This window comes from Pinus tabuliformis, chromosome J, assembly GCF_031772625.1.
Source record: "Pinus tabuliformis cultivar Carrire ecotype Pingquan chromosome J, CPIR1, whole genome shotgun sequence".
Taxonomy (NCBI): Eukaryota; Viridiplantae; Streptophyta; class Pinopsida; order Pinales; family Pinaceae; genus Pinus; species Pinus tabuliformis.
Genome location: NC_142295.1, coordinates 416,951,892 through 416,960,498, shown reverse-complemented (window position 1 = coordinate 416,960,498; position 8,607 = coordinate 416,951,892).

Here is an 8,607-nt window from a genome sequence, read left to right as displayed (position 1 = left end):
TTATTTCTGAAATGAAGTGTCTTTTGTTTAAAGATTATGAATTTGGCATTGAAAAATTAAATAGATCTTTTCTAAATAATCTTAGGGTATAGGATATCAATTTTATTAGGAATTTTTCATACCATGTATAGGAGTCAAGGAATTTATCATGAGTAGGGGAGGTAAATAAGGGCATTACATCTTATAAGAAGCTTTTTTGTATCAAGGGTTATGAGTTAGACTTAAAAACCACATAGATCTTCTTTAATGGATATTTGATCTTAAGTCAGGATATGGGCACTATATGAGGTATTTCTCACTACATATGGGAGTTAGTGTCTATGTTATGGTTAGGAGAGCAAAACAAGGGCCTTAGTCCCTAAATTAATCTTTCTCATGCTCAATTTCCATGAACAATACCTCTAGCTGGGAATATAGCCATTCAGTGTGTTTCGCATAATAAGAATGGGTCTCATGGCCTTACTATGGCCAAGGAAGGAAATTAAAAAAAGGGACTTAAGTCCTAAATAATCAGTGGTTGTTAAAATGGTTTCAAATCACCAAATTAATTATATTCTCTAAGGGGAATGCATTTGTTGGCCTCTAGGAGGGATGTATCTACCATTCAAAGGTTTTACACACCATGATCGGGTCTTGGAGCCTCATCATTGGACCTTAATTAAATTATGAGGCTTCCAAATCACATATGATGCTTACAAGTATAAGCTTTGTCAAAATAGGAACATAAGGGGCTTATGCCTTATTTGAATCTTTGATGATTAAGATTTGTGAAGTAGTTCTCAAAGAACCACACATGACCTCTATAGGGGATCTTAGGCCTCTATGGGGGATCTTTAGTGACATTAATATGTTTCACATAGTAAGAATGGGTCTTCAGCTTGTACCATGGCAAAGGGATGAAAGCAATATCCTGAAGCCCAAAAAGAAACTTATTTGGCTTACACTGCATGAAAAAGACCATAAAGAACAATATAAACCTTCTTTGAGGGATTTTAGGCCTCCATATAGGATAAGGGTTACATTATGAGGTTTTCCACATCATACATGGGAGTTAGGGCCTATATCTTGTCATGGTATATCTTGGTTAAATACTAGATGTGCATAAGGACTCATGTGCATGGTATGTCTTGGTTAAATACTAGATGAAATAAGGACTCTTCCATATGGGTATTCGATGTATAAAAGCATGACGGTTGTGCATAAAACCTGGTGATATTGATCAACATCCGATATGGTCTCTTGAAAAATGAAAATGCCATGACAACTTCAGAGGGAGATGCAAATACCTTGATGGATATGATGTTGAATTTTGTTGATTGATTCATTTCAGGAACATATTGATTGATGTTTGCAAGCTGAAGAGCATGGAAAAGGGAACTCTAAGTATTATGTGAAAATAAACCAAGGGATGTTGATCTTAGAGGAAGGAAGTAGTAGTATTTGATATCATCACTAAAGGTTTTTATGATTTGGTAACTCTAATATTGATGGTTTATTTGAGATGTGATTCGGCTACATGTTGTAGGAGTACATGCTAGAAAGATAACAATTGAGATAATATATCTGTAGGTGTTTGGATTAACTTTTAAGAAAGGAAATCTCAAGTCTTGGAAAATCGGAAACCTTGGACACTTGAGCTAATTCATAACCATATTCTAGAGAAACAAATGACTGAAATGGTGCTATGATTGGATGGGTTTGTGGAGCAGTGTAAATTGGAGCAAAATTCTCTTACTCCTACCCATACAAATTCATGTTATGCAGCATAGTCCGCGACATATGTTCAATCTGATGTAACTATCCAGCATAACAGAATTGTCATTTCTAAGGACCAAAACAAGAAAACTTGTTGATTTATTAATTGACATAGCTTGCACAACTTAAATAATCAGTTGTCTATGTTAATAATTATGTTTTTCTTTATTTACAAGTGAAGTACTAACACATGCTAGATAGTTCCAAGACATGATAGGCATGCCAGGATGTGTCAGGTGCCAAGGCATGGCATGAATGCATGTTAGGGAGTGTGAGGGGCAAGTGCCAAGGAAACACAAGGGAGCACTCATTTCAAATGCATGGAAATGAAGTGTCAATGAGTTTCAGGTGTGCTAAGGAGGGAGTGAAAAGGTAGGTCAAAATTCTTGGAAATGAATGAATAAGAGTGTGTGCCAAGGAGTGTCAATGAATTTCAGGTGTCCCAAGGATGAAGTGTGTTAGGAGAAGTTCAAAATATGACTTGCAGGAGGCAAGCCTATGGTTGTGATAAGGCATGTACAAAGTAGTTTCAGACAAAGGGATAATTTGGGTTGGGCATAACATTGTTTTGTTAATGACTTGGTTGGGTTCCCAAGTCACAAGAAAAGTAAAGTTATCTATGAGGGCATGATAGCTAGGGAGTGCCAAGGTGTTCTAGGGAATGACAGGAAGTACTAACACATGCTAGACGGTTCCAAGGCATTTTAGGCATGCCAAGACATGCCAAGTGCTAAGGCATGCCAAGAAGTTCTAGGTGCTAGCGTGTGGCACCAACACATGCTAGGGAGTGTTAGGGCCAAGTTCAAGGGAAAAAAAAGGGAGCACTAGTTTCAAATGTATGGAAATGAATGAATAAGAGTGTGATAAAGAGTGTTCGCGAGTACGAGGTGTGCTAAGTGTCATGGAGTGCTAGGGAGTGTCAAAGCATGCCAAGAAATGTAGGGGATGCAAACGCGTGCTACATAGTGCCAAGGGATTGTTAGGTGTGCCAAGTGTTATGGCATGTCAAGATGTAAACTTTGTTTCTTAGTTGTTTTAAGACCAAAGTTGTATGTGAGCCTTGTATTTATAACTTGTTAAGTTGTACGAGTTGATATTCAACATGAGTAGCCTAAGATGAGTTATAGGAAGTTCTTAGCTTAAGAAGGCATAGTCTAGTTGTAGTAATTGTAACTTGGTCAAGTTGTTGTTATAGTTGAGGTAGGATTTGGTTTAGTTTCCATGTTGCAAAAAATGTAAGGGTAATTGTGAAGGCATCATAGTTAAGGAGTGTCAGGGCATGCTAAGGAATGAAAAAGGCGTGACAACACATGCCAAACAATGCGAACGCATGCCAAGGAATGTTGGGGTGTGTCAGGGCTAGGCACAACATTATTTTTTCAATGACTTGGTTGGTTTCCCAAGTCGCAAAAAAGGTAAGTCTATCTATAAGGGCATGGAAACTAGGGAGTGCCAACATGTGCCAGTAAATTCCAAGAAGTGCTAACACATGCTAGATAGTTCCAAGGCATGTTAGGCATGTTGTTGAGGCCTTTTTTGAGTTTTTGCGAGAATACAAGACAGGAAAATGTGGCAGGGACGGTCGGTTGAGTTGTGAAGCTGACAGCCGAAGGGGGAACAGGAACCACGAGTGGTCCAACAGTTGTGGAAAGTGTAGGTTTTAACCCCATACAGAAATTACCTGCATACGAATTCTAAAACACAAAAAAAGACAATGCGAGAACATAACACATAAAACACATATACACAGAGATTTCCCCTGGATCCCAAAATCGGGACTACCAGCTTGATTTTTCATTATATTCCTTTCAATGTTACAATACATATTTATACATGCTGAAGCATTCAATACCATGGACCGAAAACCATCGCGTTCAAAACCATGGATAGAAAAACCATAGGTAGGTCTGCCCAACCTAATATAAGGTCCAAAAAAAAATTCCTGGGGCGATGTGCAATCGGCGCAATGAAGGGGGGGCTCTGCGCCCCCTCTAACCCCTCGATACACTACGTAGGTTATTCGTGGAAAGAATATAACACAACCCAACATTCTCCCACTTGTTGATTTCTTTCCACAGGGGGCCACAGGAGAGCTTAGTCATTTTTCTAGCCCTGAAATGCCCATTGTTTCTCTACACCAAAAGAACTTCCCAGAGCTCACAGATTTTTTCAATGCATCTGCAGTATTCTTCAAAGTGTCCACCTTTACCAGCAACACCTTTTTTCTTCAATCATATCCCTCACAAAGTGATACTGCACATCAATGTGCTTTGTCTTTGAATGATAAGCAGGGTTCTTTGCCAAGAAAATTGCACTTTGGCTATCACAGTCTATCCTTATAGCTCCCTGTACTAACCCCATACTGGAACACAATCTCTGCAACCAAACTGCTTCCTTGCTTGCATGAGTGGCTACCATGTATTCTGCCTCTGATCCAAATCTCCAGCCTAGTCTACATCAAAAAAGCCACGAATATCCAAGACTCTATCCAATCCTGGTCTTCCTTGGTAGCAAAAACCATAATCACTAGTGCCATGAAAATACCTAAAAACCCGCTTCATTATTGTCCAATGCTCCTTCCCTAATTTTGACATAAACCTGCTCAATACTCCCACTGCATGTGCAATGTCTCATATAGTACAGACCATTGCATACATCAGGCTACCGACTACACCTGCATATGGAACACGAGACATATCCTCTTCCTCTTCTTGTGTCTTGGGACACTGTTCAGCAGATAGCTTTACACCTACAGTAATAGGAACCTTCACCAGTTTACTATCCTACATATTAAACCTCTGCAATATTGTCTCGACATACTTCCTCTGATTTAACCAGAGCTTCCTCTTTGCCCGATCTCTTTTAATTTCCATTCCCAAAATATAGTTTGCAGCACCAAGATCTTTCATGTTAAATTTGGAGGACAATTGGGTCTTCAAATCCTGGATAATTTCTTTGTCATTTCCAACCAGCAACATATCATCCACATACAAGACCAGATAAATAAAATGGTCACCAATTTATTTAAAACACACACAGTGATCTGCTTTGCTTCTAGTGAAGCCAAGTCCCCGTATAAATGTATCAAATTTCTGATACCACATCCTTGGTGACTGTTTTAACCCATACAAATACTTATTTAACTTGCATACCAGTTCTTTCTTACCCTTCACTGCAAAGCCTTCAGGTTTCTTCATGTAGATCTCCTCTTCCAGATCCCCGTGAAGAAATGTTGTCTTCACATCCATCTGTTCTACCTCAAAATCAAAATTAGCAGCAACAAATAAAAGTAATCTAATAGAAGTTACCTTGGCAACAGGAGAAAAAATATCACCAAAATCAATTCCTGGCACCTGGGAATAACCTTTTGCTACTAACCAAGCTTTTTATTTTTCCACCTTTCCTGCTGCATTTTTCTTCTTCTTGAACACCCATTTGTTGCCAATGGGTTTCCTCCCATCCATCAACTCCACCAGATCCCAAGCCTCATTTTTGTGCAAAGATGCCATTTCATCAACCATGGCCTCTTTCTAGAGTTTTCCAACCTCTGAATCTACTACTTCCTTCACAGTTCTGGGATCATCATCAGTAATAGATAAAGCAAAATTTGAACAAAAGGCAGATGGACTATACCTTTCTGGTTGCCTTCTTTCTCGAACTGATCTTCTTACACCCGGAGTTTGTGGCTCTTCATCTTCTGATTCCTCCTCTGTTGTAGAGTCTGATTCTTCCTCCTTTAGTTCAAACTCTATCTTCTCAGGTTCCTTTGGTTCGACTTCATGTTTAAGAACATCTTTCACCTCTCTGAACACCACATCTCGGTTGTACACAACGTTCCTTATTGCTGGGCTCCAAAGCTTATAACCCTTTAAACCATCCTTATACCCAATAAAGATGCACTTTTCATATTTACTATCCAACTTGGTTCGTTTCTCCTTTGGAACATGTACATATGCATCACATCCAAATACCCTCAGATGTGAAAGAGAGGATTTCTTACCAGTCCATACCTCTTGTGGAGTCTTATCCTCCAACGCTGATGAAGGTGATCTGTTGACCAGGTAACATGCTGTCTCCACCACCTCTGCCCAGAATTCTTGTCCTAACCCGGCACCACTGAGCATGCTTCTTGCCCTTTCCATCAACGTCTTGTTCATTCTTTCTGCAACTCTATTTTGTTGAGGTGTATATGGAGTAGTCTTATGCGGTGCTATACCAAACTTCTTACAACATTCTTCAAATTCCTTACTGCAAAGCTCTCCTCCGTTATCTATCCTTAGCACCTTTATCTTCTTCTCTGTCTGGTTTTCCACCAAAGCCTTAAATTCTTTAAACCTGTTGAAGACTTCAGATTTCTTCTTAAGGAAATATATCCATTTATTCCTTGAGAAGTCATCTATAAATGATACATAGTACACAGACTTACCCAGTGATGGAACCTTCACAGGTCCAAACACATCACTCTGCACAAGCTCTAAAATCTATTTCACCCTCTTACCACCAGAGGGAAACTCACCTGATTCTGCTTCCCATATACACAAATTTCACAGAAATCAAAATCCAGAGAGCTATTACTCATACCTTTACCATGAAGTATTCGAAGGCCCTTCTCTCCAATATGTCCAAGCCTTTGATGCCACAGCATGGTCTTCTCTCTAAAGACCACTAGATTTTGTACTCCACTTTCAGGAACCATAGAATTGTTGCACCCATCAACAACAATGCTACCTTGCAGCTTGTACAGAGTTCCAGTCCAAACTCCCCGCATCAATACCAACGCTCCTTGAACCATATTGCAGGTATCCTTCTCGAACACTATTTTTACACCTGCATCATCCATCTTGCTTAAAGAAATCAAATTTCTGGCTAATTTACGAATATGCAGAACACCCGGAAATGTTCTAACCCTTCCACCTTGCAACTTCAACTTTACTTTTCCGCGACCAACGATACTAGCCTTCCTATCATCCCCTAAGAATACATCACCACCATCGTATTTATCATACTCGCAGAACTACTCTCTATGGGGAGTGAAGTGAAAGGATTCACCTGAGTCAATCAACCATGCCTCATGATCTTCATGTGTACTTGAAGAAGCCAAGTACACATCCCCACCTTCATCTGAAGTGGTTTTCGCCTCTACAGAGGAAGCATCATCAGATCCCTTTCCTTTGTTAGGAGCTTTAGATTTATAGTCCCTTTTGTAGTGCCCTTCCTTTCCGCATTTCCAGCACACCACCTTTACAGGTTTTCCTAGAGATTTACATCTCCCTCTAGATTTAGGTCTCCCACTCGATGACTTATTTTTGTTTCTGTTCTGAGACCGTCCTTGTACAGACAAGGCATCACCATTCTGGCTCTCCATATTTTTCCGTCTCATCTCCTCTGTCAGCAAGGATGAGACTATGTCATCAAACTGCAAGGCAGTTGCATTACTACATATTGCAATAACCAGACTATCCCACGAATCTGGTAGAGAACACAACAAACTGATGCACTTATCTTCATCTGAAATTTTAATATCAATAGATAATAACTGACTTACCACAGTATTTAATGCATTCAGATGCTTTGTCACCGAGTCTCCATCCTTCATCCTTAGGTTATACAGCTTTTTCCATAGGAACAGTTTATTCACCAGAGACTTAGATTGGTACAAAGTCCCTAATTTGTCCCACAAAGCCTTCGTCGTAGCTTCCCCTGATACATTCAGCAATACTGAATTTGAGACACATAATCATATTGTGCTCTTTGCCTTCCCAGCCAACTTCTTCCATTCTTCATCGTATGCTCCTGTTGGTTTAGTACTTGGATCTACCGCGATCCACCGATCTTTATCCACCAACAGATCCTCCATATTGAGTTTCCATAACTCAAAACTCTGACCATTAAATTTATCGATCACTATCTTTCCACTGCTCGCCATCTTCTTTCACCACCAAAATCGATCCCGTAGATCTCCCACTGAACAAGGTCTACCATTGGCCCGAGCGAAACCCCTTAGCAACAAAGGCATCCCCTTGAACCCAAAATAGCTCTAATACCAAATGTAGGTTTTAACCCCATACAGAAATTACCTGCATAAGAATTCTAAAACACAGAAAATAAACAATGCAAGAGAATAACACATAAAACACATATACACAGAGATTTTCCCCTAGATTGCAAAACCTGGACTACCAGCTTGATTTTTCATTATATTCCTTTCAATGTTACAATACATATTTATACATGCCGAAACATCCAATACCATGGACCAAAAACCATCGCGTCCAAAACCATGGACCAAAAAACCATAGGTAGGTCCGGCCAACCAAATATAGGGTACAAAAAAAAATTTCCCGAGGCGCTGCCCCAGACCCCATAGAGGGGGGCTACCCGCCCCCCTCAAACCCCCCCTGTGACCCCCCCACTACCTAATCGGCGCAACGAAGGGGGGGCGGACAGTACACTACGTAGGTTATTCATTGAAAGAATATAACACAACCCAACGGAAACGTGGCGGGGGAGAGCAAGAGCAATCAAGCAAGTAGAGAGCAAACGAAGCCAAAGGCAAAGTTAGCCGAGCAGGAAATAAGTGGAACTAGCAGTCTAGGTGTAAAGTAGAGGATAAAAGGCAAATGAAAGGATGGGAAAGGGTTGGTAAATTCTAGTTGTTGATGAACCAAGCTAGCTAGGAACCAGTGCAGCCTTCTTGAGTTGTGGAAGGTGGGTACACCCTTGCTCTGTTGGTCTTTAATCTATGGGTTGGGTCATTCTTGTTGTTGATGATCAGGCTTCGAGCCTTCTATACTTATTTATTTATTTCTTTCTATGAAGCATAATGAAAGAGACAGTTGAGTTCTATACTAG